Raw genomic sequence first — 21,549 nt, 5'->3', positions numbered from 1 at the left:
TGAGCCCGCAGTTGGGTAGGGACCGTCTCTATATGTTGCCAACTTGTACTTCCCAAGCGCTTAGTACAGTGCTCTGCACACAGTAAGCGCTCAATAAATATGATTGAATGAATGAATGAATGAATCATTCAATCGTCAGAGAAGCAGCATAGTCTAGGGCCTGGGAGTCAAAAGACCTGAGTTCTAATCCTGCCTCTGCCAAGTGCTTGCTGCGTGACTTGGAACAAGTCATTTAACTTTTCCACGCCTCAGTTCTTCTCTTCTCCCTCTACTTAGACTGTGCTCCTCATGAGGGACAGGTACTGTGTCCAACCTAATTCACTTGAATCTACCCCAGCACTCAGAATAATGTTTGACACATGGTAAGCACTTAAATGCCATTAAAAAATTAGGAATAATAATAATAATGATGGCATTTATTAAGCGCTTACTATGTGCAAAGCACTGTTCTAAGCGCTGGGGAGTTTACAAGGTGATCAGGTTGTCCCACGGGGGGCTCACAGTCTTAATCCCCATTTTACAGATGACGTGACTGAGGCACAGAGAAGTTTTAGACTGTGAGCCCACTGTTGGGTAGGGACTGTCTCTATATGTTGCCAACTTGTACTTCCCAAGCGCTTTGTACAGTGCTCTGCACACAGTAAGCACTCAATAAATACGATTGATTGATTGATTGAGTGACTTGCCCAAAGCCACACAGCTGACAATTGGCGGAGCTGGGATTTGAACCCTTGACCTCTGACTCCAAAGCCCGTGCTCTTTCCACTGAGCCACGCTGCTTCTAGGGATTCCTCTAAACTATAAGCTTGCTGTGGGCAGGGAATTTGTCTCTTTATTGTTATAGTGTAGTCTCCCAAGCACTTTGCACACCTTAAGCGTTCATTAAATATGACTGAAGGAATCATCATCAATCATATTTATTGAGCGCTTACTGTGTGCAGAACTTCACACAGTGAAGTGAGTGCAGAAGGAATGAATGAATACTCTGTGCAGATGAAAGTATTAAGCATTTAGGAGAATTCAAGAGTTAGTAGATGGGATTCTTGCTCCCAAAGATCTTACAATCTAGCCTCAGGAAACCCCCTGATTAAAATCCAAAAGTAGAGCCTCCTGTCACCGAGGAGAACTTCCCTAAAGCATGCAGTGGAGAGAATATCCCTCAGAAGGCTGAGGTGTCACAGTGGGAGTCATTGCCTCCTGGAGGTCTCAGAGCCGCAGGGAGAGAGGATTCCGAGTCCCTCCTGGGCTGGGGGGAAGAGAGGAGGAGGCGGGAGTCAGTTTTGGAGCCCGGGACCCGAATTTTCATCATGAATTCAGCCTCCGTCTCTGTTAACAGAAACAGCATTCACGGCACACGGCAGCTTGGGAAGAAAGCAAAGTTACCTTCTTCGCTTGAATGTACTTGCCCTCTCTGTCATGCCTATTACCATGCTGTTGAGAATCCCTTTAACTGACGGGAATGTTCATCTTTTAAAAATTGATAAAGTGTCTTTATTATAGCACAGCAATTACGTACCTACCCATCTGTAATGTATTTTAATATCTCTTTCCACCTCTAGTCTGTCAATTCCTTGGGGACAGGGAATATCTATAAGTCCTCTTCTGTACTGGCTCTGTACCCTTTAGCAATCGATATTCACCCCACCCTCAGCCCCGCATCACTTATGTACACTTCCATAATTCATTTTAATGTCCGTCTCTCCCACTAGGCCGTGAGCTCTTTGTAGGCGGGAAATATGGTTGACCAGCTGTACTGTATTATCCTCTCCCAGTGCTTTGAACAGTGTTCTGCATTCATTCATTCAATCATATTTATTGAGCGCTTGTGTGCAGAGCACTGTACTAAGCACTTAGTACACACAGTAAATGTCCAATAAATACCACTGATCATTCTCCACATAAGTAACCACTCAGTAAATACCACTGATAGACTGATAGCACTCTCACTCCATCATCAATTAATCAATGGTATTTATTGAGTGCTTACTTTGTGCAGAGCACTGTACTAAGCACTTGGGAGAGCACAATACAAGAGAGACACATTCCCTTCCCATAACAAGCTTACAGTCTAGAGGGGGAGACACTAATATACATTAATTTTTAACGGATAATTTATAGATAGGTACATAAATGTTGTGGGGTTGAGGTGACAGATGTTAAATGCCCAAAGGCCTCACATCCAAGTGCATAGAGCCGTAGAAGGGAGAGGGAGCCGGGTAAAAAAGGGTTTAATCAGGGAAGGCCTCTTGGAGGAGATGTGACTTCAAGGATTTGACAGGAGTGGTGGTCTGCTGCATATCGGGGGGGGGGGGGGGGGGTGGCAGGAGAGGGGAGTTCCAGGTTAGGGGGAGGACATGAGAAAGGGATAAGCGGCAAGAGAGACGAGATCGGGGCACCTTCTGGGTTCTCTCTTGCTTCTCTTTTCTAACCAATTTATACATCTCTTAGTCGTTTTCTGGATGCCCAAGATGGAGTAACATTCATTCCCCCCACAGTTTCCCATTCTGTTCTGTTTTAGGTGTGGCCCAGGTCTGAGGGGGGATTAGAAAACAGTGCAGAGAATCCACTCCCTGGTACGCTGACATGGGTTTCTGACTCAGCACCCTCTCTTACCATTGGAACAATTTGGACAACATTTCATTCTTGCTATGTTAAAAAAAAAAAGGTCCACACATTCACATACTGAGGCAAGCTAACGGAGCAAGACTTGGTGGTGCATTTGTTTGTTTTTCAAAAAGTCCCTTCAGGGAAGGACATGGCCTTTAAAAAGCAAAAAGGAAGCAATAATAGCAAAGACTGGGGGCCTGTGTCCCTAGGGTTATCCACTGTAACAAAGTGTAATAATTACACTGGAGTAAAATGAAGGTGACGCATTTCTCTTTCAAGTTCTCTCAAGAGTAGCCCTTTCGCTTAACTTGGTTTAGAGGATAAAAAAAAAAAAAACCCATTCAGTAAGGTTATTTTTCCAGTTCAGCTTGTTTAAAAATGCTAACACATTTCTCAGGCAATCGCAACAATCGACATTCTCTCCAGAATGCAATTCCAAATCACGGGCTCTGCTTCAGAGTGACTCATGTCATTCATCCTTTTGTCATTCAAACTCCAGCCTATTCTCATGCAGTCGAGCTCTCTCCCCATGTCTAAAGCTTTTTTTTTTTTCATCCGTAGCGCTTGACAACCTGGAAAAACTTTTAGATCTCTCTATCTCAGTGTCTATTCAGTGGTCTCCAAACATTCCCTGGGAAAGATCTTCTTTCCTTGTGCCTAAGCGTCTTTGTTTTTTCCTCACCTAAATTTTCTTTTAAATGACATATAGCTGAACACTCTCTAAGGTTCTCTTGAATACTCTTTGAAAGAGGGATCCTGAATGAGGCACAATCAGGGAGCTTATTTTATTTCAGGGAGCTTTAGAGCTAAATCTCCAAGTTCAACCTCCATTTTCAAAACCCTAACCCTAACCCCCCGCCCCCCATCAAAGCACAGCAAGTCAGCTGTGGTGCTGGGAACAGAACCAGGATTTGGTGAGGTCTGCTCGTGATTGATTCATGAGATCACACTCTCTCCTGTCCTTGTTAAACCTCTGGGACCTATAGGAGGGATCCAAAGCTACGACTGCCACCGTACTTGGCCATTTCTTGAGGACAATAACTTTGACTGTGGAGTCTCTCATTCCTCCCTCACCGCGGACCAGTCAGCCAAAAGGCCTTCTGGGGGTTGAACAAGCTACCTGACCAGTGAGATCAATAGTGAAAAATTACATTGATTCACTCCACATTTCAGAATAAAATGTTGACCTCATTGACAGCAATAGCTGTGGTCCTTGGGCACAGCAAAACCTACAAAAATATTTGTTACTCATCTTGACACATCTACAGCTCCTAATAGGGAGCTGTGTACGTCACCCACGTGGGCACGGAAGAAGAAGAAATCTGTCCCCAGGCAAGCTGTGGTGAAAGGTGTCAGATAAGGTTTGTATTTTCAGAGCATTAAATGGGTAATCAGTTTAGCTTCAGTCTGAAATAGGAGACTTACCATGTCGACAGACTTGGGATGGATGAGTGATGGGCTGAAAATCAGATTAGATGGATGAGTATGAGTGGGTAATTGATACAGCATACAGGTATGTTGAGTGTATGTGTTGACGGCATATTAAGGGACGAGAAATTTATCTGATGGCTAGAAAGGCTGAACTTATAGACAGTTACCTATCTGTCTAGAAATGAGATCCAGGAGAAAAAAAGCAAAGTATGGGCCTGAAACTGGATACGACTAGGAAGCAAAAAAGAGTCTTATTGGCCCACGATCCCAAGTTTGGTGTAAAACTGAGGGGGAAACCAGCAAGTCCTACTGAGAATCTAAAGTTAAAACCCACTGGGATAATGGGGTCTCCTTTAGTAGCTAGCTAGCCACCTCCCTTCCCTCCACCCCCAATTCTGACCCCGAAAGGCAGCTCTGGGATGCTTACCCACTTTCCAAGGTGTCAGGTAGAGGTTTTTGCTTTTGTTTTGTTTTCCTTTCAGCACCATTTCCCCCTTTTTTGCCCCAATATATCTGTCTTTTTCAAAGGTAGCAGTGTAAGTCTGACCACAGAAGGGAGAGAAGCAGTTTGCTCCAGGAAGCTTACCCCACCTTGTCTCAAATTTAAGAGGCTCTTCCTCTGACAGCGGGAGTGGGAAAGAAAACCAGGGATGAAGCGAGCGGAGCTTCTTGACTTCGGGTGTGAAGGCCAAAGAAAACAGAAATCAAAGCCCGGTGGCAACGTGATACATTCGGATGGGAGGGGAGGAAATGCCCATACCCACTCCGTCTTAACCATCTCCAGAGGAAACAAATGCTTGGAACCATTACACTTAGTTCTGCCTTTGCACAGGTGTTCAACATGCCTCTTAGCCAACGGGCAGGGAACATGTCTACCAACTCTGTTATACTCTACTCTCCTAAGCGCTTAGTATGCTGTGCATACAGTAAGCACTCAATAAATGCGACTGATGGATTGAGGATTAGGGAACGGTCTTCCGTTAAAACCAGCCTCTCGGGGTCCGGCTGGCCACATTACCCGAAAAACTGTGGGTGTGCAAGCAGACGGCTTTCACCCTACAGCGTGAGTTTTCCATAATGCATGGTTCCCCAAGAACATAACCAACATTCACATTGAACGAGAGCTGAACGTAGTACCTACAACGTGGCGGTGCATTTTGAGCCTTCCATGGAGGTGAGCTAATTTTCCCCTCTAGACTGTAAACTCATTGCGGGCAGGGAATGTATCTGTTTATTGTTATAGTCTACTCTCCCAAGTGCTTAGTACAGTGCCCTGCACACAATAAGCACTTAATAAACACGATTGGCTGGCTGACTGACAAAAATGAAAAAATGGAAAGGCAATAATAACTCACCACAATTTTCTGAGTGACCGGTACATGCATGGCTCTTCCAATTATGTGTCCCTGTGGTGAGCCGCTGAGAAGGCCTTCATCTTGCCCCTCATTTCTTCTTTTGTTTCTGACATCTGATTCCTGAGAAGCATCATGACCTAGTAGATAAAACAAGGGCCTGGATGTCAGAAGGTCATGGGTTCTAATCCTGGCTTTGCCACTTTTCTACTGTGTAACCTTGGGCAAGTTATTTCCCTTCTCTGGGCCCCAGTTACTTCATCTGTAAAATGGGAATTGAGACTGTAAGCCCCAAGTGGGACAGAGACTGTATCCAACTTGATTTACCTGTATCCACCCCAGCGCATAGTACAATGCTGCTTGGGAGTCAGAGGTCATGGATTCTAATCCTGGCTCTGCAACTTATCAGCTGTGTGACTTTGGGCAAGTCATTTAACTCTTTTGTGCGCCAGTTATCCCATCTGGAAAATGGGGATTAAGACTTGTATCTGCCAAGAGCTTAGAAAAATGCTTGGCACAAAACCTAAAATACAGTGCTCTGCACATAGTAAGCACTCAATAAATACGATTGATGATTATTATTATTGTATAGTAAGTACCTAACAAATATCACAATTAACATTATTATTATTATTATTATTATTATTATTATTATTATCTGCCACTGCACCACCGCAGGTAGCCCCGGCTTCACAACCACTAGGTATGCTGTCTCGGCCCTGAGTATGCGAGCAAGAAAACACTTTTCATTAGGGGACTTGTCTGACCTTCGCCAGTCCTGCCTTCAGTAGCTTTTCCACCGACCTATACTGCCAGCTGGGCTCCTGCTTTTGGGGTTTTGAGTTCAATTCCAGCCCCACCATCACACTCCTGCTTCGCTCCCTTCCCCTTTACCAGCCTTCTTCCCTCCTCTCCTATTCAGTGTCTTTGGCACAGATGGCAGGTACCTAGGGACTTTACCTCTGATTTCCAAATTAGAAGGTGAAAAACAGTGTGGCTTAGTGGATAGAGCACAAGTTCTAATTCCACTCCACCACATGTCTGCTGTGTGTGACCTTCGGTAAGGCACTTCACTTCTCTGGGCCTCAGTTACCTCATCTGGAAAATGAGGGTTAAGAGTATGAGCCCCATGTGGGACAGGGACTGTGTCCAACCTGATCAGCTTGTATCTTCCGACTGCTTAGAATAGTGCTTGGCACATAGTAAGTACTTAACAGGTACCATAATTACTATTATTAAGGTTTTAAAACCAAAAAAAAACCTCAATTTGTCTATAAGAATCTGGGCGAAAGACACGGGAAGCCTTCCCCCTGCACCCCAAAATCCATCCGCTACCCAACAAAGGCACAAGTCACACTTGCTTTTCATTCATTCAATTCAATCGCATTTATTGAGCGCTCACTGTGTGCAGAGCACTGTACTAAGTGCTTGCTTAGTACAGTACTAAGTTGCTTGCCCACCCACCAGCCCAATAAGAGCATATTTTATTGCCTCCCGGTTCCCCCCAGGATTCACGCTATCGCCTGATGGCCGCAGCTTGTTTTCTAGGAAAGGGGTCATCCTTCCAACTTCTGCACTCAAAAATCCAGATTAACGGGGTCTGGAGTAAAAAAGAGCACATCTCCCATTCACCTCCACCTCATTCTTCCAAAATCTCATGGCCCATCCCAAAAGCAATGGCCAAGTAATGGGCCGATTCATTCACCAGAGAACTCCGCAGATGGAGTCCTTGAGAGACTTGAATCTGTGAATGTGCGTGTCTGAGACAAAATCTCTTAACCACTAGCATGCCTTGCCCATGGAGTTTCATAATGGATAGGGGTCGTCAAGCAAGGGTTAAGGGAAAGAAAAATTCCAAACCAAGCAAAGGAGGGTGGGTATACAAATATGTGTGTACACACACACACACACACACACACACACACACACACACACAGAGTATTTGTTAAGTGCCAGGCACTGTACTAAGCCCTGGAGTGGATACAAGTAAATTAGGTTGTACACAATCCCGCATAGGGCTCACAGTCTTAATCCCCACTTTACAGATGAGGTGACTGAGGCCCAGAGAAGTGAAGTGACTTGTCCAAGGCCACACAGCAGGCAAGTGGAGGAGCCGGGATAAGAACCCATGACTTCCAGACTCGAGCTCTGTTCACTTCGCCATGCTGCTTTCCTGGGTAGATGTGTATTTCTTAGGGCACAGGAAACTGGCCCCTCATTATCACTTCATTAAGATACCCAGAATTATACCCTGCCAAATGGCAAGATTTTCCTCTTGGGAGCTTAATGAGGTGATAATGAGCAAGCAACTGACACTCCTAGGAGATCATCTAGTTGGAGGGGAAAGATCAGAAAATGGGCCAGGAAGCTAGCTGGCGGCTCTGGGATGGAAATCAAGTCAGGGGGACAGAGGTGTGAGGGGAGAAACTGAGGACCTTATCCAGCCAGGGGTCAAAAGAATGGCAGTGGGGGCTCCCGGTTGTCTCTGCTGGCCCATTTTCTGATCTTTCCCCTTGCTTGACGACCCCTATCCGTTATGAAACTCCATGGGCAAGGCATGCTAGTGGTTAAGAGCTTTTGTCTCAGACACGCACATTCACAGATTCAAGTCTCTCAAGGACTCCATCTGCGGAGTCCTCTGGTGAATGAATCGGCCCATTACTTGGCCATTGCTTTTGGGATGGGGGATGAGATTTTGGAAGAATGAGGTGGAGGTGAATGGGAGATGTGCTTTTTTTTACTCACCCAGACCCCGTTAATCTGGATTTTTGAGTGCAGAAGTTGGAAGGATGACCGCCAGCTAGCACCCACGGAGACGAGTCGTCTCCGTTCTCTCCCAGCCGGTCACTCGTTCTCACACACCGCCCGTCGGAGAGTCCGAGGGACGAGTCCGACACCGGCCCCTCGGGAAGGAGACTCTGCGGGCCGGCCAGCAGACAGAGCCAGCAGGGTGGTGGTGCAATACTGAGCGGCGTCATGCCGTATTAATAACGAAGAGCCGAGATGCAATGCTTGCTCATGTTACCCGGAGTTTCTTTCTTGGTCGACCGGGGTAGGGCCCTGTCAGGCAGTGGGCAGACAGTTTGGAAATTTGTTGCGCTCCCTACATAGCAAATCCATATTTTGGAAGTCATTACCTCACCCCTTATTGGGTTGCTAGCACTTGATGTCCACCAGAGGAAAAGAGCAAAGACTAGCAGGATGACACGTCCAGACTTCACTGAAGTAGGACTTTTCGACCCACGGCTTCTGCCGTTGTCCTCTGCCCTCTTTGAGCTGGCAGAGCGGACCGAGAACTAGAAAGCCTCTAAATACCAAGATGATGAAACGTCCTTGGAGACGGGGCTCGCTTTAAACTATGTTGGCCTTGCTTTAAGAAGAAAAAAAAAGAGACTGGCTCGTTATTTTTTATTTGCCTGTCTAATCTTTATGAGAAACTGCAAAATGAATGAAATCCACATTCTCTGCAATTTTTTTCTGGCACAAATCAATCATTTCTTGATTTATAGGCAGGTGGTTAATTTAAAATCTGTCAAACAAGCGATATTTACTGAGCACCTAGTGAATACTGAATACATCGCCCTGTACTAAGCATTTGGGAGCATATAGCAGAATGCTCTAGCATGCTTCCAGACTGTGAGCCCACTGTTGGGTAGGGACTATATATGTTGCCAACTTGTACTTCTCAAGTGCTTAGTACAGTGCTCTGCACAGAGTAAGTGTTCAATCAATACGATTGATTGATTGATTGATTGATAGCAGAAAACACGGGGTCCCTGCCCCCAAGAAATTTACAGTCTAATGGTCAGTTACTCTGTTTTGAAAGCAGTAGACCATCTCCCGAACTTGAACTCTGAAATTCATAATAACATCGGTGATTTTTGTTAAACAGTTTGTTGCCAAGCACTGTACTAAGAACTGAAGTAGAAATAGTCTAAGATTGGACACAGTCCCTCTATCTCACAGGGGATTCATAGTCTAAGGGGGAAAGGAAACAGGTATCATCCCCATTTTAATTCATGCTTTACAATCGGCTCATCCTAGAATCACTGTAACCTAGACAGAGTCAGAAAGAGTTCTATTTTCATGACAACACTCTGATTTAGGAAATCAGAAGCCTCTGAGATCAGACATGAACACAAAATTGACACATTAGGGCAAAATGAAACGTCAGGCAGCTGTTGGCTTCTGTTTCCTATTAAATGGAGCCGAACTTGAACTCTGAAATTCATAATAACATCGGTGATTTTTGTTAAACACTTTGTGCCAAGCACTGAACTAAGAACTGAAGTAGAATTAGTCTAAGAAGATTGGACACAGTCCCTCTATCTCACAGGGGATTCATAGTCTAAGGGGGAAAGGAAACAGGTATCTTATCCCCATTTTAATTTCATGCTTTACAATCGGCTCATCCTAGTATCACTGTAACCTAGACAGTCAGAAAGAGTTCTATTTTCATGACAACACTCTGATTTAGGAAATCAGAAGCCTCTGAGATCAGAGGTGAACACAAAATTGACACATTAGGGCAAAATGAAATGTCAGGCAGCTGTTGGCTTCTGTTTCCTATTAAATGGAGCTGAACTTGAACTCAGAAATTCATAATAACATCGGTGATTTTTGTTAAACACTTTGTGCCAAGCACTGTACTAAGAACTGAAGTAGAAGTAGTCCAAGAAGATTGGACACAGTCCCTCTATTTCACAGGGGATTCATAGTCTAAGGGAGAAAGGAAACAGGTATCTTATCCCCATTTTAATTCATGCTTTACAATCGGCTCATCCTAGTATCACTGTAACCTAGACAGAGTCAGAAAGAGTTCTATTTTCGTGACAACACTCTGATTTAGGAAATCAGAAGCCTCTGAGATCAGACGTGAACACAAAATTGACACATTAGGGCAAAAGGAAACGTCAGGCAGCCGTTGGCTTCTGTTTCCTATTAAATGGAGCCATCCATTTTTTGAAACTAAAGAATTCTTAAAACTTTTCAGACCTTCGAAAACAATGAAAAATAAACAACATGAGCACAACATGCGGCCAAACCATGACTTAAGAAACTGAGCCACACCAAGCTAGTATAGAAACTCATAAATAAGACTAGGTCAGCAAGTATTACATTACATTTTACAAGGGAATCGCGGTGCCTGGTAACCCAGCGTGACTTGAGATAATATGACAGTTTTGCAATTTGGGGTAATGCGTCACAATTTTTATTGTTCTAGAGGGGCGAACATTTTACCTTCAGCCTATGCCAACTGCCACCCTCTAACAATGTTCTTTAGAACCAAACCAATTCCTAGAATCCCGTCCGCTCAAGTCTCCACCCAGTGCCCTCGGCATCCCAGGAATTAGCTCCGCTTGCTGGGTGGCGATAATCTGACGCTGCTAGGGAGGGACCCAGGCACCAAGGACAATCTGGTTCTTCTATTTTGGAGCAGACAGATGGATGAAATTACATGTCCTTTAAGCTAATGGACTACACACCTCGCTCTGTGGTTTCTGAGTCCTCTGTGGCTTTATTTATGTATTTATTTATTAGTCATATTGTCTGTCTCCCCTAGACTGTAAACTCATTTAGGGCAGGGAATGTGTCCATTTATTGTTGTATTGTACTCTCCCAAGTGCCTAGTACAGTACTTCACACACAGTAAGCATTCAAAAACATGACTGATTGATTATCTGTTGGGAACATTCAGTAGAGCCCAAAGAAATTAAACGGAAGCACAGGACATTAAGGGGGTGAAGAGGATAAACTATTTGAATTCCAATTCTTTTGTTTCGGCTGTTTAGGACCACTTTCGGAGGGAGGGAGAACCAGAGAGAGAAAGGGGGCCTCTGGGAGTCTCTGTGAAGTTCAGAAGGGTCTATCTGTGTACAGAAAATGGAGATTTTTTTAGGGATTCGGTGCCACTTCCAATTTGGGTTTGGGACCCTCAGATCTGGTGATTAAACTCCTCAGAAATGAGGCGATGTGAGCCACAGGTCAAGGGGAATTCTTTAATGGACTGATTTTGAAGTATTGGTCCGCTTCCCTTTTCCCCCAGGTTATATTTGCTCAAAAACTCAGAAACAGGCAAAATCATCATTCAAACTGGATCAAAGCCTAAAAAGCACACTGCCTATAGTGGAGGTCCTGCTCAATGAATCTTCAGGTGACCATGTGCTTTCTAAAGCGAGGATTATTTTTATTTAATCCCAATCGATCTGTGGTATTTATTGAGCACATACTATGTGCAGGGCAGTCTACTAAATACTCGTAGAATACAAGAATAGAGAAGCAGCAGGCCTTGTGGAAAGAGTACAGGCCTGGAATTTAGAGGATTAGGGTCCTAATCCTGGCTACGCCACATGTCTGCTGTGCAACCTTGGGCAAATCACTTAACTTCTCTTTCCCTCAGTTACCTTATCTGCAAATGGGGATTAAGACAGGGACCGTCTCTCTATATGTTGCCAACTTGTACTTCCCAAGCACTTAGTACAGTGCTCTGCACACAGTAAGCGCTCAATAAATATGAATGAATGAATGAATGAATGAAGGACTGTGTTCAACCCTTGCCAAATTGTACTTCCCAAGCACTGAGTACAGTGCTCTGCACTCAGTAAGTGCTCAATAAATATGATTGAATGAATGAATGAACCCAATTACCTTGTATCTACCCCAGCTCTTAGGACAGTGCTTGACACATGGAAATGCTAAACAAATACTACAATTATTATTAGAATTATTACTACTATTACTACTACTACTAGTGATAATACAGAACAATAGATTTGGTAGACAGTATCCCTGCTGACCAAAAGCTTCTAGTTAACTCAAAGCAAAAAGAGAAGGCTCAGCTTCCCTTACCTAGCAGTCTCACTTGAGCAAAGGAAGGTTATATTCTCATCAGAAAAGCGTTTGCCTGAAATTACCGCCAGTGAAGGTTTTTTTTCTTCTGGAACGGCAAAAATTTCAAAGGCTGATTTTTGCAGGGAAAGAGCACCAGGGGCCTCTTGATTTAGTTCTAACATTAAACAAAAGGTTTTAAATACTAAATGGCTTCAGTCCTTTGATTCTTCCACTTCACACTGTATGCCCTCCTCCATTGCACGCAGCTAATTATGTTAACTTTAAAATCATTTTGCCAACAAAATGAATCACTTGGAAATTTTATTTCTTCCTTTAAGGTTTATGTAATAATAAAGAGGAAATTGCAGTTCCTAATACTTTTAAATCCAAATTAAGAGAGTGGAAATTCCACAATTCATGGATAATACACTTTGGATTTATGCAAGAAAGTGACGATTAATGGGAAAGGAGTAACATTTCTCTGAGATGTTAAGCGATTGCCTCTGCTGAAAGTTACTTTGATGTCAACACTCCAGAACATATACTTTATCAAACATTATTTGAAGCGTTTTTAGCCTAAGGGTTGGTCTGCATTTTCATTGCAAACATTGCCCACATTCTTGAGCAGCTCACAACTTGGATACATTATTTGATCTGCAATAAAGCCTGAAAGTTCTCCATAGAAACCAGTTTGAGAATAGGGATTAATGACACATGCCTTGGTTAGTGCTAATTTTGAAATATTATAAAAATCTGCAACATCCTGCTAGTCATCTCTGTGTTTCATTGTTCATGTCTCGGCCCAGAAAAGCTGAAATGGTAATTATGGTTTCCTTTCCACACTTATTCTGTTCCAAGCACTGGGATAAAAGGAACTGAGGGTAGAGACAAGATAATTAGGTCAGAGTCTCTTCTCCACATGGAACCCCTAATCTAAGAATCACACAACCACAGGTATTCCAGAATATGATCACCATTCAATCAACCAGTGGTATTTATTGAGCACTTACTGTGTGCAGGGCCCTGTACTAAGCACTGGTGAGTGTACAATACAACGGAGTAGGTCGACACTTTGCCTGCCCGCAAGGAGCTTAGGGTCTAGAGGGGGAGACAAATGTTAAAATAAACTACGGATGTGTATGCAAGTGTATGGGCTGAGGGTGTGGTGAAGATTAATAGTAATAATTAGGGTATTTGTTAAGCATTTACTATGTGCCAAGCACAGTGCTAAGCACTGCAGATGCAAGTGCATTTGTGACACAGAAGGGAGATGGAGTTGAGGGCTTAGTTGGGGAAGGCCTCTTGGAGGAGATGTCATTTTAGTGAGGCTCTGAATAATAATAATAATAATGATGGCATTTGTTAAGCACTTACTATGCGCCGGAAGAGTTGGAAGGTGGAGAGAGTGGTGGTCTGGTGGATATGAAGGCCTTCCCAGACTGAGCCCCGTCTTTCCTCTCCCCCTCCCTATCCCCCCTGCCCTACCTCCTTCCCCTCCCCACAGCACCTGTGTATATGTTTGTACAGATTTATTACTCTATTTTACTTGTACATATTTACTATTCTATTTATTTTGTTAATGATGTGCATCTAGCTTTACTTCTATTTATTCTGATGACTTGACACCCGTCCACATGTTTTGTTTTGTTGTCTGTCTCCCCCCTCTAGACTGTGAGCCCGTTGTTGGGTAGGGACTGTCTCTATATGTTGCTGACTTGTACTTCCCAAGTGCTTAGTATGGTGCTCTGCACACAGTAAGCGCTCAATAAATACGACTGAATGAATGAATGAATGAATGAATGAATATGAAGGGGGAGGGCGTTCCAGGCCAGAGAGGAGATGTGGATAAGGGGTCAGCCGTGAGATGGATGAGAAGAAGGAACAGTGAGTAGGTTGACCGTTCCCTTACAGTGTTACTGCCTGAACCTGAGGAAAGAGTAAGGTGGTCCATCTGTGCGTCAGGCCAACTAAGCAGCGTGGCCTAGTGGAAAGAGCATGGATTCGGGAGTCAGAGGTTGTGGGTTCTAATCCCGGCTCCGAGGTCAGCTGTGTGACCTTGGGCAAGTCACTTAAATTCCCTGTGCCTCGGTTCCCTCATCTGTAAAATGGGGATGAAGACTGTGAGCCCCACGTGGGGCAACCTGATTACCTTTTATCTACCCCAGTGCTTAAAACAATGCATGGCACATAGTAAGTGCTTAACAAATACCAACATTATTATTATTATTATTTTATTATTATTATTACCTGCCTTACCTGCCCCTGCATCTTTCCTAGTCTAGAGAAGCCAGTCTATACGTTTCCGCATGTGTCCATCTGTCTGTGGCATTGGGGTGGGGGTTGGGAGGGAGGCTGTCCCCTGCCCATCACCCCCGCCATCAACCAACGACTACTGCTTCTCCGTCCTCATCTGCCCCAGGAGCTGCTCTCTGCCCTGCTCCGGGCTCCAGGCACTGAACTAAAAGCTAAGCCTTGTTTAGTCTTATGCTGTCAAGTCATGTCCTACCCATAGCGACTCCATGGACACGTCTCTCCCAGAAAGCCCCACTTTCCATCTGCAGTCATTCTGGTAGTGGATCCAGAGAGTTTTCTTGGTAAAAATCCCATCTCCTCCTTGCGCATAGTCAACTTGAGTCTCCGCCCTTGACTCACTCCCATGCCAGTGCTGCCCAGCACGGGTGAATTTTGCCTTGTAGTAGATGGCCTTCCATTCGCTAGCCACTGCCCAAGCTAGGAATGGAATGGCTCTGCCTCTGCTTGATTCTCCCTTCCGTAGCCGAGACTGGTAGAGGACTGGAAACTCTCCAGGTTCAATCCTGAGAGGGGGAAAAGCTGGGTAGATACAAGGTAATCGGGTTGGATACATTCCCTGTCCCACATGGGGCTCACAATCTTAGTCCCCATTTTACCGATGATGCAGCTGAGGCACAGAGAACTGACTTGCCCCAGGTCACACAGCAGACAAGCGGCGGAGCCGGAATTAGAACCCAGGCCCTTCTGACTCCCAAGCCCACGCTCTATCCACTAGACCACACTGCTTCTCTATCTGTGGCACTTGTTCAGTGCTTACAGTATGTCAGGGCACTGTTCCAAGCCCTGGGCTCCCTGTAGGCAGGGAACAGGTCCACCAGCTCTGTTGCATTGTACCCTCCCAAGAGCCTAGCACAGTGCTCTGCCCACAGTAAGCGCTCAATAAATACCACTGGTGGATTGGGGTGGATACCAGTTCGGACACAGCCCCTGATCTCTGGGGGGCTCGCAGTCTAAGCCGGAGGGAAGTGCCTGGGATACAGCTCCTCTAGTCTGAATCGCTTCTTGATTCATTTCTTTCCTTGCAGAGATCAGGTTCAAACCCGTACTTGTTTTTGGAAAGGGTTGCAGAATGCCTTGTGACCTGACCCTCACTGCCAGAGGGTCTGTGGGGAATGAACTGAGCGACAGGGGCAGCTGGGCATGAGCAGACCCTGGCCAGGGAAAACCCAATTACCCTTGAGGTTCAGCACTCGCTACAGCCAATTTAAGCCCCAGGGCAATAGGAAGCCCCCTTTTTAAAATGATATTTATTAAGTGTTTTCTATATGCCAGGCATGGGACTAAGTGATGGGATAGATACAAGATGATCCAGTTGGACTCAGACCCTGCCCACATGGGGCTCACAGTCTTAATCCTCATTTTATAGGGAACTGAGGCACAGAGAAGTGATGTGACTTGCCTGAGGTCACAGAGCAGACAAGTGGGGAGCTGGGATTAGAACCCAGGTCTGTGCTCTACCCAATAGGCCATACTGCTTTCCACCTCTTCTTCCCCCCCTCACCCTCCAAGAGGAGGCTGCTCCGAAGAGTGAGAGAGGGAGGGCTCTGCTAATGTACAAACATAATCTACTTCATCATCATCATCATCATCAATCATATTTATTGAGCGCTTACTGTGTGCAGAGCACTGTACTAAGCGCTTGGGAAATACAAAATTGGCAACATATAGAGACAGTCCCTACCCAACAGTGGGCTCACAGTCTAAAAGGGGGAGACAGAGAACAAAACCAAACATACTAACAAAATAAAATAAATAGAATAGATATGTATATCTATCTATCTATATATATATACTTCGATCTCATCTACTTCACTGCCAGCCAACCTCTCACCCGAGTCCTACCTCTGGCCTGGAGCGCCTTCCTTCCTCAAATCAGACAATGACTCTTTCCCCATTTAAAGCCTTATTGAAGCCACATCTCCTCCAAGAAGCCTTCCGTGACTAAGCCTGCTTTTCTTTCTTTTCCACTCCCTTCTGCATTGCCCTGACCTGCTCTTTTGATTCATCTCCCCTCCCAGCCCCCCAGCATATGTACATATCCATAATTTATTTAGTTATATTAATACCCTTCTCCCCTTCTAGACCGTAAGCTCACTGTGGGCGGGGAATGTGTCTGTTTTATTGTTAGTGGTATCTCCCAAGTGCTTAGTACAGAGCTCTGCACACAATAAGTGCTGAATAAATAGGAATGACTGACAGGGATGAAAAATGCAGAGGGCAATCAGGGTCTTTGGCTCCCGAGGAGACCTCCAATCTGATCTCCCTTCTGGGCCTGGTGGATCACCAGACTGGTCAGTTATCTAGTGCTTCCTGTTCTCAGTGCTGGAGAAGATACTAATGTAACAGGTCTGATCGGCACAGTAATTTACTTTAATATCTGGCCCCCCTGTTAGAGCATAAGTCCTTGAGATCATCCTATTTATTGTATTCTCCCAAGCACTTATTACAGCACTCTATGCCTAGTAAGAGCTCACTAAATACCATTAATTGCTTGATATACCACAGCTGGGTAACAACTAACCTAGTGGAAGCTTCCAATGGGGAATTGCTAAGCTTTTTTGGGGGTCCAGTCCAGGAGACCGGTCTGGGTGTGAAAAGGCAAAGGTGGACTTTGGAGCCCCAGATTTTGGGGGGCATCAAGCCAGATGGGACAGTCTCCTCCCACTCCTTGACATGGTGTCCTGAGGCGAAGCTGAGACACTAGCCATAGCCAGAGGCTTCCTGGTGTGCTAGAAGTTGGAAAAGAATGATTACATTTTGTTTCCCTGCGGTGCTGAAGAAGGGACTGCTGGGAACCCAGGGGTTAGCCTTGGACTGCATCCAATCTCTTCATAATAATAATAATAATAATAGTATTTGTTGAGCACTTACTATGTGCCAGGCACTGTAGTAAACGCTGGGATGGAAACAAGCAAATCGGGTTGGACCAAGTCCCTTGTCCCATGTGGGGCTCACAGTCTCAATCCCCATTTTACAGATGAGGTAACTGAGGCACAGAGAAGTTAAGTGACTTGCCCGAGATCACACAGCAGGCATGTTGTGGACCTTCTGACACCCAGGCCTGTTACCTCTCCCCTACGCCATGCTGCTCTGTTTAGCCCCAGAGTGACCTCCAGGGTTACAAGTAATAGCATTTATTAAGCACTTACAACACGCAATGCACTACGCTAAGTGTTGGGGAAGACAGAATTAATCAGATCAGAGACAGACCCCACCCCTGCCGAGGTTCAAATTCTACGACACGGTCCCTGTCCAATAAGGGACTCAGAGGGAGAACAGGTATTTCCAACCCAGTTTGCAGACGAAGAATGGAGGCACAGAGCAGTTAAGTAACTTTCCCAAGGTCACACAGCAGGCTAGAGGCAGAACAGGAGTTAGAACTGGAGTCTCCACACTCTCAGTCCCCTGCTCTTTCCACCAGGCCTGGCTGCTCACCCCAGCCCAGCCGTGCCCAGGAGGCTCAGGAATGAGGAATCCCCAGGATTTTCTTGACTCTGAGCTGGAGGATTATGGACAGCATAAAGCCCTTAAGTGGATGTTTTTGCCAGACAAAACCTATTGCTATCTCTGGTCATTGCATAGGACAGGACACATAGGAGCTTAACCCTAGAATTAACACTTGTCTGTTACTTTCTGGCTCAAAGTTTGCTGGTTGACATCCAGCAGCTGGGTAACAACTGCTAGTGGAGGGTTTCAATGGGGAATCGCTAAGCTTTTTTCATTCCCTGGACCTCTCTCAGTCGGCTTCTCCAGAAGATGGTCCAAATCTTAGAGAAGCGCTTAGAGAAAAGTGCTTATGAACCTCAGCTTTATTAAGTGATTTTAATTTTGTCACTGGTAGCCTGAAAACATCCTGCCTTCCCCGCTCTGAGAAGCCCGTTGAGCTCATGGTAGGCACTGGATAAAATCCATGTCTGGGGCTGTGGGTATTGTCATCATTAAATATGGAAACAACCATTAACAACCCCACGAATGACAATAAACAACTCTAAGAACTTGGGAACTCTGCTCTCTCCTCACTGCCACAGCACTTCCATACATATCTTTGGATCTTTCAACTCTGATGCTTCCCTCTACCCGCAATTTATTTTAAATTGCCAGCTCCTTGAGGGCAAGGATTTTATCCGTCAACTCTATTGTATCCTCCCAAGACCTTAGTACAGTTTTCTCTGCACATAGTAAGCGCTCAATAAACATCACCGATAGATCGACTGCAGAGTAAGCGCTTTATTATTGAGCGGCTGAAACAACTATCGTCAATCCAATCAACTAAAAAAGGTGACTGAATTTCATTAAATAAAATTTCTATAAAACGTCTACTCATGCTAAAAAGTATTCCTCTGGCAAAAGCTAGTTTTCCTCCCTCAGCCAAATAAGAGGGAGACACTGGGCCGTTTCTAGAAATCATATTTTGTAGGAATTAAAAGAAGGCCATCAGCGGTGCAGTGAAAATACCTTGGTTTGTAACTGGGTGCATAAATTTGACCCAGGAAGTCCCAGCAGCTCCCTCCTTCCCCACACCCCCAACACCTTCCAGGGCTGGTTGGATAATAATTATAATTATGGTGCTTGTTAAGTGCTTTACTATGTGCCATGCACTGTTTTAAGTGCTGGGGTAGATACAAGCTAATCAGGTTTGGACACAGTCCCTGTCCCACATGGGGCTCACACTCTTAATCCCCATTTTACAGGTGAGGTAACTGAGGTCCAGAGTTGTGTGTGACTTGCCCAAGATCACACAGCGGACATATGCAGGATCAGAACCCAGGTCCTTCTGATTCCCACGCCCGTGCTCAATCCACTAAGCCACACTGCTTCTCACGGAGGGATACAAGGCCATGCCCAGCTGATTTGGAGTCTCAATTCCCCCCTTATTTTGCAGGAAGAGATAACTGATTATAAAGAGCAAACAGCAGATCAGAATTACCCACACTGTAGACTGTGAGCCCACTGTTGGGTAGGGACTGTCTCTATATGTTGCCAATTTGTACTTCCCAAGCGCTTAGTACAGTGCTGTGCACATAGTAAGCGCTCAATAAATACGATTGATGATGATGATGATGATGATGTAGAGCATGGAAAGCAGCATGATGTAGTGGATAGAGCACGGGTGTGGGAGCTAGAATGCCACGGGTTCTAATCCCAGCTCCATCAATTGTCTGGTGTGTGGCCTTAGGTAAGGCCCTTCAGTTCTCTGTGCCTCAGTTACCTCATCTGTAAAATGGAGGTTGAGATCGTGAGCCCCACATGGGACAGGAACTCTGTCCAACCCAATCCTGCCACATAGTAAGCACTAACAGACACCACAGTTCGTATCAATCACTGGGATTCCTGGGTTTATCACGGGCCAAATCTGAGAACTCACTCTCACAGGGACTCGTCCTTGGTTTGAGTAGAGTCCTGGAGAATCAGTCTCCCCTGGATCTGTATAAAATGCAGCATATTCTGCCATAGAAAATTCCTCATTGGATCATCTTGCCCTTGAAGAAGAAATTGCCCCAGATCCATGTTTTTTAAAGCTGGCATTTGTTGGGAAGAGGCAGACTAATTCCTATGTCTGTTTTACACAAAATAACTATTGGATTGTGAGCAACCAGTGTGTTCTTTGGTCTAATCATGCACATCACCCATCCCATAATAATAATAACAATGATGGTATTTGTTAACTTCTTACTACATGCCAGGCACTGTATCAAGTTCCGGGGAGGATACAAGCAAATTGGGTTGGATATAGTCCCTGTCCCAAGAGGGGCTTATAGTCTAAATCCCCATTTTACAGATGAGGTAACTGAGGCATAGTGAAGTGACTTGCCTAAGGTCACACAGCAGACGAGTGATAGAGCCCGGAATCAGAACCCATGACCTTCTTGCCGTGCCGCTTTCTTATTTATTAAACAATGCAGATGATTTAAGAACCATAAATTCTGGTTCCGAGTTCTAACTATGCATCCTTGACTGAATAATTCTAATCAAAATCACTCTTTTTGGGTTCCCGTTTTCTCCTTTGTAAAATACAAATGAGATTCAGTAATCGGAAGCTGAAATTTTTTTTCTCACAGAGCTGTAGGAGGGAAAACTCAAAAGCATTTTACACACTTAAAAGGGCTAAATGACAATCAATAGTCTTTATTGAGTGCTTACCGTGCCTCATTCTCGCTGTCCACCCCTGGCCCACGCCCTCCCTCCTCAAATCTGCCAATCACACTCCCCCCCTTCAAAGCCCTACTGAAGGCTCACCTCCTCCAAGAGGCCTTCCAAGACTAAGCCCCCCTTTTCCTCAGCTCCCGCTTGATTTGCTCTACCGGTCTCTCCCCGCCCCACAGCACTTGTGTATAAATGTACAGACCTATAATTCTATTTATTTATATTGATGCCTGTTTACTTGTTTTGATGTCTGTCTCCCCCCTTCTAGACTGTAAGCCCGGTGTGGGCAGGGATTGTCTCTCTTTATTGCTGAATTGCACTTTCCAAGCGCCCAGTACAGTGCTCTGCAAACAGTAAGCGCTCAATCAATACAATTGAATGAATGCAGAGCACTATAGCTTGGGAGAGTACAATACAATAGAGTTGGTAGACTGTGTTCCCTGCCCACAATGACCTTGGAATACCAAAATGAATTGCTTTTCAGAGCCAGGGGGGTGGGGAAGGGGTTCTTCTGCCTTTTCCAGCCGAAGCCTTTGAGGTTCACTGTGGTGTATCGTGCTTATTCTTTTATGAGCCGAATGGATGTTTTGAATAGCTGGACGACTTTCTCACACTTAAGTAAATAGCCATAGAAGGAGCTATCGTGTACTTCAAAACCTTTCCTGTTGTCTTCTGTATTTTAAACAAAAAAGGAAAGGGCTCAGAGTGCCTATTGCAGAGAGTACCCTGTCAAGGATCTGGACCCTGGCTGTTTTTTTTTCTTTCAGAGTGCTAGGATGTTTACATTCTTGTGGGAGACGAGCTCAACTAGGCATACCACTCCATATATGTAAATGTTCGCTTTGGAGCATCTCGCCTGTCTCCGCAGTTG

The 21,549-nt window shown here is 45.0% G+C and overlaps 1 protein-coding gene and 1 non-coding gene across 2 annotated transcripts in view; one reads left to right on the top strand and one right to left on the bottom strand.

Moving 5' to 3' along the window:
- The window catches only part of SYNPO2 (synaptopodin 2), a 165,173-nt gene that overhangs the window by 102,735 nt on the left and 40,889 nt on the right, over positions 1-21,549 (top strand). The gene's annotated exons all lie outside the window — the stretch shown is intronic.
- Positions 14,910-15,047, bottom strand: LOC119947779. The gene has a single exon (XR_005456575.1). It is a non-coding gene; the product is annotated as a small nucleolar RNA SNORA7 (small nucleolar RNA).

The sequence above is a fragment of the Tachyglossus aculeatus genome, chromosome X5 (assembly GCF_015852505.1).
Source record: "Tachyglossus aculeatus isolate mTacAcu1 chromosome X5, mTacAcu1.pri, whole genome shotgun sequence".
NCBI lineage: Eukaryota > Metazoa > Chordata > Mammalia > Monotremata > Tachyglossidae > Tachyglossus > Tachyglossus aculeatus.
Note: the sequence above shows the minus strand (reverse complement) of the source record. Positions and strands in the feature narration are given on the sequence as shown.